The following is a 10,665-nucleotide window of genomic DNA, read 5'->3' as shown; positions in this document are numbered from 1 at the left end:
AAAGTTGTATTTTCACCAACTTATTCTTACATTCATAAATGTCAGAGTTCCAAATTATTTAATTCACAGGGTCAATATTTAGCTTCCAAACTGAAGAATTATGTTTCAAGTTAAATGTTTGGTTCCTAACCAGATGTTTAGATCTGAGCTAAAAATTTGGCTGGCGGCTTGGAAAATAAATCTGTGGAATCTGGATACGTGTAAATCAGGGGCAGAATGAGAGATGAGGGGCAGAATGAGACACGAGGGGCAGAATGAGGCACGAGGGGCAGAATGAGAGATGAGGGGCAGAATGAGACACGAGGGGCAGAATGAGGCACGAGGGGCAGAATGAGGCACGAGGGGCAGAATGAGGCACGAGGGGCAGAATGAGGCACGAGGGGCAGAATGAGAGATGAGGGGCAGAATGAGACACGAGGGGCAGAATGAGGCACGAGGGGCAGAATGAGGCACGAGGGGCAGAATGAGAGATGAGGGGCAGAATGAGACACAAGGGGCAGAATGAGGCACGAGGGGCAGAATCAGAGATGAGGGGCAGAATGAGACACGAGGGGCAGAATGAGGCACGAGGGGCAGAATCAGAGATGAGGGGCAGAATGAGACACGAGGGGCAGAATGAGAGATATGAGACACGAGGGGCAGAATGAGACACGAGGGGCAGAATGAGGCACGAGGGGCAGAATGAGAGATGAGGGGCAGAATGAGACATGAGGGGCAGAATGAGAGATGAGGGGCAGAATGAGACACGAGGGGCAGAATGAGAGATATGTTAGATGAGGGGCAGAATGAGACATGAGGGGCAGAATGAGAGATGAGGGGCAGATTGAGACACGAGGGGCAGAATGAGACATGAGGGGCAGAATGAGAGATGAGGGGCAGAATGAGAAATTAGGGGCAGAATGAGACATGAGGGGCAGAATGAGACATGAGGGGCAGAATGAGAGATGAGGGGCAGAATGAGACACGAGGGGCAGAATGAGAAATGAGGGGCAGAATGAGAGATGAGGGGCAGAATGAGAAACAAGGGGCAGAATGAGACATGAGGGGCAGAATGAGACATGAGGGGCAGAATGAGAGATGAGGGGCAGAATACCTTTCTGGACCGTATTCATCTCCCCGTCCCCACAGAGCTGGGCAGAAATCTGTTTTAACCGTTTCATTAAAATGAGCAGGACGCTCACAGCGCCATTCTCATAGACAGACTCCTGGTAAAGATCTCTCAGGTTGGGGAAACTCAGTTAAATAAACTCTAAAGTTGTTAAAAACGGTCCAACAGCTCAGGATTATGGGGTCTAAAGAATGACGACAACAATAGATCTAGACTGTAGATTAAGTAAAGCTAGTCAAGGTAGCATTATAGGTACATTTGGGCTCCTGGCCTCAGTGTTGTTAACGCCCCACTACAATGACCTGGTCAGCAGCCTGATGGACGGTAAGTCCACTTGTATAGTCCAGACCTCAGAGCTCTTCATTCAGCCATTCACTCACATTCACCCTCTGATGGTGGAGAGCTACCAGACAGTAGCCACAGCTGCCCTCTGACCGACTCCAGCAGGTGAAGTGTCTCAATCAACGACACTTGACAGAGCCGGAATCATTCCCACGGGACCAACTCACACGGTCACTTATATTCAAATAAAAACGACTGGACGGTTCAAACGGAGTTAAAGGCAACCTGATAATCTGACATTTAGATTTTTATGCAGATTTATTCTGGAAATTGTCTCAACAAATCAGAACAACTTTACTCTTGATGTGAGGATGAGACAAAAGTTTGTCCAGCTGAGCAGAAACAAAACTGAAGGTATTATTGGACCTGAAGAGGAGCGATCTAGAGTTATAGATCTAGAGTTACAGATCTAGAGTTATACATCTAGAGTTATACACCTAGAGTTACAGATCTAGAGTTATACATCTAGAGTTACAGATCTAGAGTTATACATCTAGAGTTACAGATCTAGAGTTATAGAGTTATAGATCTAGAGCTATACATCTAGAGTTACAGATCTAGAGTTATACATCTAGAGTTATACATCTAAAGTTATAGATCAAGTTATAGATCTAGATCTATAGAGTTATATATCTAGGGTTATAGACCTAGAGTTATAGATCTAGTTATACATATAGAGTTATAGATCTATAGTTACAGATCTAGAGTTATACATCTAGAGTTATTGATCTAGAGTTATAGATCTAGAGTTATACATATAGAGTTATAGATCTAGAGTTACAGATCTATAGTTACAGATCTAGAGTTATACATATAGAGTTATAGATCTAGAGTTATAGATCTAGAGTTACAGATCTAGAGTTATAGATCTAGAGTTATGTCGTGTTATTGAAAGAGTGCGCCGAGTCAAACTGTATCATCGTGATTAGTTTATTCGGAATCACCAAACTCCCAGCATTGGCATCCACATAGCAATCAACGTCACCTGGACTACCTGAGCCTGACGCTCTTTTATGACGTCATCACAGGTGGCCATTTGTAGTTTTTAACCATGCGTAACATTAACACCACATCTCCCCTCTCTAAAATCAATGGGTGGACTACCATTGATTCAACAGACCTTAGAGGATTATTCTGCCTCTATAGCTGGAAGGTCTGTCTCACCCTAGAGCTAGAAATAGAAATACACATTTAATCACTCTTAAACTTCAGCAAAATATTTACACAAATTATTTCATTTCCTTTAACTACAATTCCAGTCTATCAGGTTTCACAATCCGTCTCCCAAACCTGGTTCTAGGAGTAGGTGAAAGTTCAGTAAGACTCTGCTGTGTAGGTTTTTCAGGACTCTGTTGAACTTGTTCCGGAGCCACATCACCTTCCGGTACTTCTGGCTCTGTCGAAGGCTCCATGACAACCAAATGACGACGATTTCGATTTAAGTTTGCTGAGAACTCTTGCTCTGTGCCGTAAATCATATCTCTCTCCATCTTTTATCCTCCTCTCCTTTTCTCTTTGAGTGACCATCCTACTGTTTGGAAGAACTGGCGTCAATAAAGACGGAAGTGTTGGCACTGTCGTGCGAAGTCTTCTTCCCATAAGGAGCTCTGCTGGGCTGTATCCATTCCAAAGTGGTGTTGCTCTGTAGGCGAGTAAGGCAAGATATGGATCAGCTGCTTTCTTCAACAAGTTCTTTACTGTTTTAACAGCACGTTCAGCTTCCCCGTTACTTTGTGGGTATCTTGGACTGCTTGTAATATGGCGAAATCCATATAACTTTGCAAATGTAGCGAAAGCAGCACAGGAAAACTGAGGACCGTTATCTGTGATCATTACTTTTGGAATGCCATGACGTGCAAACACAGATTTCAGGTGAGGAATCACATCTGTTGATCTTGTAGGACTTAGATGAACAATTTCCACAAATCTTGATGCATAATCCACAACCAAAATATAAGTTTTCCCTTGCAAAGTAAACAGATCAGCCCCAAGTTTCTGCCATAGTCTGTCTGGATACTGTGATGGCATCAGTGGCTCAATATGATTCTCTTTCTCTCTGTTGCAGGTGTGGCATTTTAGAACCAGTTCTTTTAGCTGCTGGCTCAGTCCAGGCCACCACACTGACTGCCGTGCTCGTTCTCGACATTTCACCACACCCTGATGTCCTTCATGTAATCTCATGAGCACATCGTTTCTCATAGTTGAAGGAATAACAAGTCTTTCTCCCTTTAACAAAAGACCATCCTGCACTGTAAGAAATGCCTTTTCAGCCCAGTACAGTCTGAGTGCTGGTTCACTGTTATAGTGTGTAGGCCATCCTTCCTCACACAGCTGCATCACACGTGCACATATGCTGTCCCTTTTCAGCTCCTCTCTCAGCTCTTCAAGGTAGCTAGTGCTTGCAGGCAAGTTTTGTATCACACTGTCCACATAAATATTTGAATCTTCAACTAACTTTGTTTCAGTTTCCGTTAAGTTTTCTATCATGGGGGTACGTGACAGAGTGTCAGCTGTCCACATATGCTTCCCTGGCACATACGAGATTGAATAGGAATATCTCATGAGACGCATTCTAAAACGCTGAATACGTGGTGGAAGGGCATCTAGCATCTGGGAACTCAACAGACTCAGAAGTGGTTTATGATCAGTCTCCATTTGGAAATGTTTGCCAATGAGATAATTAGTGAACCTTTCACAAGCCCAGGTAAGACTCAAAGCTTCTTTTTCCACTTGTGCGTATCTCTGCTCAGTCTGTGTTAGAGATCGTGACATGTATGCAACAGGTCTCCACTCCTGACCCCATTTTTGAAGCAGCACACTCCCCAGACCATAAGCTGATGCATCTGCTGAAACTTTACATTCCCGGTTAGTATCGTACATGGCCAACACCGGCAGGGATGAAAGCATCTCTTTCAGTTCTTGAAATGCTCTGGCCTGATCGACTCCCCATATCCAACAGTTTTTCTTAGACAAGAGGATCCCTTAAAGGCTTGTCTCGCTCTGCTAACTGTGGAATAAACTTCCCCAGCTGGTTAACCATTCCAAGGAAGCTTCTTACTTCACTCACATTTCTGGGTTCCTAACTCCATTAATGGAGATAATATGGCCCAAAAATGTTACACTCTGCTTTGAAAGATCACATTTATCAAGATTCAGTGTAATACCAGCTTCTTGAATCTTTCCAAGAACGATATGCAGACGAGCATCATGCTCTTTCTGTGTTCTCCCCCACACTAACACATCGTCCATGTGGCAAACTACACCATCTAGCCCCTCTGTAACCTCTGTTACCATTCTGTTTTGGAAATGCTCAGGGGCAGACGCTATGCCAAAGGGTAGCCGCTTAAAATAATAACGACCAAAAGGAGTAATGAAAGTTGTATATTTTGCTGTATCTTCAGTTAAAGGGATCTGCCAAAACCCCATATTAGCATCTAATTTACTGAAGATTTTAGCTCCTCCTAGCTTACCGAGTGTTTCGTCTACAGAAGGAAGAATATACTTCTCTCTGCACACAGACTCATTCAGCTTTGTGAGGTCTACACATATGCGTACAGCACCTGTCTTTTTGGGAACAACCACCATTCCTGAACACCACTCAGTTGGCTCCTCAATTCTGCTGATCACACCCAAACTTTCCATACGGGACAGTTCTTGCTTGACTTTGTCCATCAAAGGAAGTGGAATCCTTCTGGGTGTCTTTAATGAAAATGGTTGAGCTCCTGGTTTCAGTTTGATGGCATAAGGCTGTCTCACTTCTCCCAGACCACTGCATAGCTTTGGATAGCTAGTTTTTAATGTTTCAGCAGTTATCTCATTTAATCTACGAGCTCCAGTTTCTGAATGGCTGGCCTACCCAAAAGTGCAGTTTGCAGGTTTTTCATAATGTACACACTTTCATGTATCCCCTTTTCTCCTTTTCTCATTAACATCTCAGCAACCCCCACAATGTTCAGTGCATGTCTCCCGGGTCCCAGCAGCTGTCTAGTGGCTTTCTTCAGAATGGGGGGACTTGTGTTTCTGTAGATGTCTTTAAACATGGCGTATGGCAGAACCGTAACATCGGCACCAGTGTCAATCTTGAATGAGACGTTTCTGTTATTTATTTCAACATCCACTCTCCAAGGTTCATCCCCATTTGTAATGCTGCCTAAAAACAAAAATTCATCATCTCTTTCAACAGCATGTACAGTCTTGAGCGTTCTACACACCCTCTTATAGTGTCCCTTTTTCCCACATAAATGACATTTCTCCCCATTCGCTGGACAGTCACGTTTGGGATGGGATGGAGAGCTGCCACACTTAAAACACTGAGAAATCTCCCTTGTATTAGTCGCAGAAGTGTGCGACTTGGATTGATATTTAGTCTTAGGATGCTTACCACTGCTTTTATACACTCTGTCGACAGATTTTCCATTTTCAGTGTCTGATCTGGTATCAGTTCGCAGACAGGATTGCTGCCGTTTCACCTCTTCACTTTGTCTTGCTGAATTAATAGCCTTTTCCTGTGTCAAATCTGGGTTGAGCTGCATACGTTCAGATAACCTTTTATCCTGAAGACCCACCACCAGTCTGTCACGAATCAGTTCATCATGTAGCGCTCCATAACTGCAATGTTCTGCTAGCGCATATAGTGAAGTAACAAAGGCATCCACGGTTTCATGCTCCTCTTGTTTGCGCATGTTAAACCTGGCTCGCTCATAAATGACATTTTTCTTAACAACGAAGAAGGCTTGGAAACCATCACGAACTCCTTGATACGTGTTTCTGTCAGCGTCTGGTAACGCTAATCCCCGCAGAACATCATCCGCTTCGTCTCCCATGCAATAAATGAGCGTGTTAACTTGATTCTCCTCAGAACTAGAGTTCAAGTTACTTGCCAGATGAAACCGTTCGAATCGTCGTATCCACTTGGCCCACTCCTGTGGCTTTGTGAAGTCGAAAGATTCTGGCGGCTGGATGCTGAACGTTGCAGACGGACCAACGGAACCAACTCTCTGTACGTCGTCCTCAGCCATGTCTCCAGTAGCCGAATGAAGTTGCAGCCTCACGATGATTTACAGCACTCCTGACACCATGTCGTGTCATCACAGGTGGCCATTTGTAGTTTTTAACCATGCGTAACATTAACACCACAAGTTATAGATCTAGAGGTTTAGATCTAGAGTTACAGATCTAGAGTTACAGATCTAGTTATACATATAGAGTTACAGATCTATAGTTATAGATCTAGAGTTACAGATCTAGTTATAGATCTAGAGTTATAGATCTAGTTATATATCTAGAGTTATAGATCTAGAGTTATAGATCTAGTTATAGATCTAGAGTTACAGATCTAGAGTTATAGATCTAGTTATATATCTAGAGTTATAGATCTAGTTATAGATCTAGAGTTATAGATCTAGTTATATATCTAGAGTTATAGATCTAGAGTTATAGATCTAGTTATAGATCTAGAGTTACAGATCTAGAGTTATAGATCTAGTTATACATGTAGAGTTATAGATCTAGAGTTACAGATCTAGTTATAGATCTAGAGTTATAGATCTAGTTATATATCTAGAGTTATAGCTCTAGAGTTATAGATCTAGTTATAGATCTAGAGTTATAGATCTAGTTATATATCTAGCGCTATAGATCTAGTTATAGATCTATAGTTACAGATCTAGAGTTACAGATCTAGAGTTATACATATAGAGTTATAGATCTAGAGTTACAGATCCAGAGTTATACATCTAGAGTTACAGATCTAGAGTTATACATATAGAGTTATAATCTATAGTTACAGATCTAGAGTTACAGATCTAGAGTTATACATATAGAGTTATAGATCTAGAGTTACAGATCCAGAGTTATACATCTAGAGTTACAGATCTAGAGTTATACATGTAGAGTTATAGATCAACAGTTACAGATCTAGAGTTATAGATCTAGTTATATATCTAGTTATAGATCTGGAGTTACAGATCTAGAGTTATAGATCTAGTTATATATCTAGTTATAGATCAACAGTTACAGATCTAGAGTTATAGATCTAGTTATATATCTAGTTATAGATCTGGAGTTACAGATCTAGAGTTATACATATAGAGTTATAGATCTATAGTTACAGATCTAGAGTTATACATATAGAGTTATAGATCAACAGTTACAGATCTAGAGTTATAGATCTAGTTATATATCTAGTTATAGATCTGGAGTTACATATCTAGAGTTATACATATAGAGTTATAGATCTATAGTTACAGATCTAGAGTTATACATATAGAGTTATAGATCAACAGTTACAGATCTAGAGTTATAGATCTAGTTATATATCTAGTTATAGATCAACAGTTACAGATCTAGAGTTATAGATCTAGTTATATATCTAGTTATAGATCTGGAGTTACAGATCTAGAGTTATACATATAGAGTTATAGATCTATAGTTACAGATCTAGAGTTATACATATAGAGTTATAGATCAACAGTTACAGATCTAGAGTTATAGATCTAGTTATATATCTAGTTATAGATCTGGAGTTACAGATCTAGAGTTATACATATAGAGTTATAGATCTATAGTTACAGATCTAGAGTTATACATATAGAGTTATAGATCAACAGTTACAGATCTAGAGTTATAGATCTAGTTATAGATCTGGAGTTACAGATCTAGAGTTATACATATAGAGTTATAGATCAACAGTTACAGATCTAGAGTTATAGATCTAGTTATAGATCTGGAGTTACATATCTAGAGTTATAGATAAGCTTGAGCACCTCACTAAACGACCACAGTGTCTGAGGACCCTGGCTGTCCGTCTGCAGCGCGGGGCCCCACAAGGACCCGTCCTTGCCCCCTTCCTCTTCACCCTCCACACTGCTGACTTCCAGTACAGCTCTGCCAGCTGTCACCTGCAGAAGCTCTCTGCTGTCGTCGGCCTCATCAAGGATGGAGATGCTGGGGAGAACAGAACCGACTCAGAGCTCTGTGGAATGGTGCCAGAGGAACTGTCTGCAGATCAACACAGCAAAAACAAAAGAACTTGTGGTGGACTTCCCCAGGTCCAAACACTCTCCTCTGAGCCAGTGAACATTCAGGGAACGGACATTGAGATCGTGAGGTCCTACAGGTACCTGGGTGTTCACCTTAACAACAAGCTGGACTGGACTGACCACACAGCTGCCCTCTACAAGAAAGCACTGAGCAGACTGCATCTCCTGGGGACACTCAGGTCCTTCAGTGTGCGGGGGGCTCTTCTCAGGACCTTTTTGATGCTGTGGTGGCATCAGCCATCTTCTACGGAGTGGTCTGTTGGGGCAGCAGCATCTCCACTGCTGACAGGAAGAGACTGAACAAGATCCTCAGGAAATCCATCTCTGTCCTGGGGTGTCCTGTTGACCCAGAGGTGGCCGACAGGAGGACTAGGCTGGAGTACCCGCCCCCCCATGCCCCCCTCTCTGACAGCACTGAGCAGCTCCTTCAGTGTCCGGCTGCGGCTCCCTAAGTGTGTGAAGCAAAGATACTGCAGGTGTTTCCTTCTGGCCGCCTCAGACTGTCCAACACCTGCTGCTCTCAGTAGGTCACTGCTCTCTACTAATGAACCTGTTTGTTTTACTCACTTATCAATGGTAAAGTGCTCAACTGTGTGCAATATCAAAATTCACCATGTATAACATAACTTGCCTGTCACTATGTGCAATATGACTTACATTAGTATTTCATTTATTATTTACTTTAATCTATGTGTAACATCACCTATCTACCTACCTTAACATATACACCTGGAATTTACTTATGTTTTATATTTCATACTATATTGTTTCAGTATTTCTATATTCACTTGTATTTTTTGTATATATAGATTTTTTATATTTTTTTTTTTTTTTTTTTTTTTTATTTTATTTGTTTATTGGTTTTTTCACTATATACACACATCAACAAAAGCAAACAAAAACAACCCACCCCAAACAAACAAGAAGCACAACAGTGTCAACACAGAATAAAATTAAAGAGAAAAAAAAAAAAAAAAAAAAAAAAAAAAAAACCTATACAGACAGCCCATATACACAAAGTACAGACAGACAATCCCAGGTAACATCTTAAATAGTCAAAGCTTCCAGACAACCAAGTGAACGATATATAGAATGTAAAGAAATAAAAAGAGAAAAAAGAAAAAACAAGTAAATTAATAAAATAAATAAAGATTACAGTCTCTGTAAGAAAGATTGTATTGGGTCCCAAATCCTCCAGAATCTGTCTGACCTTTGATGGAGATCATGAGTCAGCTTTTCAACTAAAACAATATCAGAGATTTGTGAAATCCACATATCAACAGTAGGGGCCTGCGGTGCTAACCATCTCAGTAAAATGCATTTTTTGGCCAGAAATAAGAGGGTTACAAGCAAATGTTTAGTATCTGCGTTATATAAAATTTCCGAAGTATGATTAAAAAGACAGAAAGAGGGAGTTAGTGGGAACCGTTTACCAAAGATCTCCTGTATCATCAGATGAACTGCTTTCCAGAAAACCTGAATACGGTTACAAGACCAAAACAGATGAATAAATGTGCCCCTATGTGTTTTACATTTACAACAAAGATCCGAAGTATCTGGAAACATCCTCCGAAGGCGAACAGGTGTATAATAAGTTCGGTAGAAAAATTTAAAGTTCTGCTCATGTATAGAAATTGAGGTGCAGCTGGGAAAAATCCCAATACAAATTTCCTCCCAATCTGCTAGATCAAATTTCAGCCCTAGATCATGTTCCCACACCAGCTTCATAGCATCGTAAGCTGAGGAGTCAGAGCCAGATAATAAACTATATATCTTGGAGATAAGTCCCTTGGGAGATTTGGTCATGACAATTATATTCTCTAACTCTGACAATCTTGTGCGTAAGGCTCCTGTTCTCCTGAGAGAGTTCACAAAATGACGGATCTGTAGGTATTTATAAAAATCTCTATTAGAAATATTGAAATCGGCCTTAATTTGTTCAAAGGATTTAACAGAGTCAGAATCCAGTATGTCCATAATAATTGACAGACCCCTAGATGACCATTCAGACAGGCCAATATTTCTAATCTCCGCTGGTAAATCTGGGTTCAAGGTTAGCGATGACCAAGAAGAGAGGGTGGGAGAGATATTAAGATATTTCTTCACATCTCGCCAAGCAAGCAAGGTATTATAAACAATAAAGTTGCTTCTGAGATGGGGTATTTGGTCAATGCC

Source organism: Poecilia mexicana, unplaced genomic scaffold (genome assembly GCF_051168715.1).
Source record: "Poecilia mexicana isolate PSO_F unplaced genomic scaffold, ASM5116871v1 scaffold_23, whole genome shotgun sequence".
Taxonomy (NCBI): Eukaryota; Metazoa; Chordata; class Actinopteri; order Cyprinodontiformes; family Poeciliidae; genus Poecilia; species Poecilia mexicana.
Note: the sequence above shows the minus strand (reverse complement) of the source record.